We start from the raw sequence: 342 nt of genomic DNA, 5'->3' as shown, positions 1-342 counted from the left end.
AGATCTGGAAGTTTTAAAGTGAAATTAGTTTATCTGCTGATGTTCCAAATGATCAGCAAGCCAGAAGCGAAATACACTTTATCTCAGCGAAAGAAGTCAAAAATGGACTATCTGTGACTTTGCAGCTTTACATTCAATTTTCAGCCTTGTTAGTTGTTGGACAGCTCCGAAATGCTGAGCAGCACTAGATCTGGAAGTTTTAAAGTGAAATTAGTTTATCTGCTGATGTTCCAAATGATCAGCAAGCCAGAAGCCAAAAACGCTTTATCTCAGCGATAGAAGTCTAAAATGGATAATCTTTGAATTTTCAGTTTTACATTCAAGTTTCAGCCTTGTTAGTTG

The sequence above is a fragment of the Poecilia latipinna genome, unplaced genomic scaffold (genome assembly GCF_001443285.1).
Source record: "Poecilia latipinna isolate Pla-1442-1.1 unplaced genomic scaffold, P_latipinna-1.0 Scaffold1306, whole genome shotgun sequence".
NCBI lineage: Eukaryota > Metazoa > Chordata > Actinopteri > Cyprinodontiformes > Poeciliidae > Poecilia > Poecilia latipinna.
The sequence above is the reverse complement of the archived record's forward strand: the minus strand, read 5'-3'. Positions refer to the sequence as shown.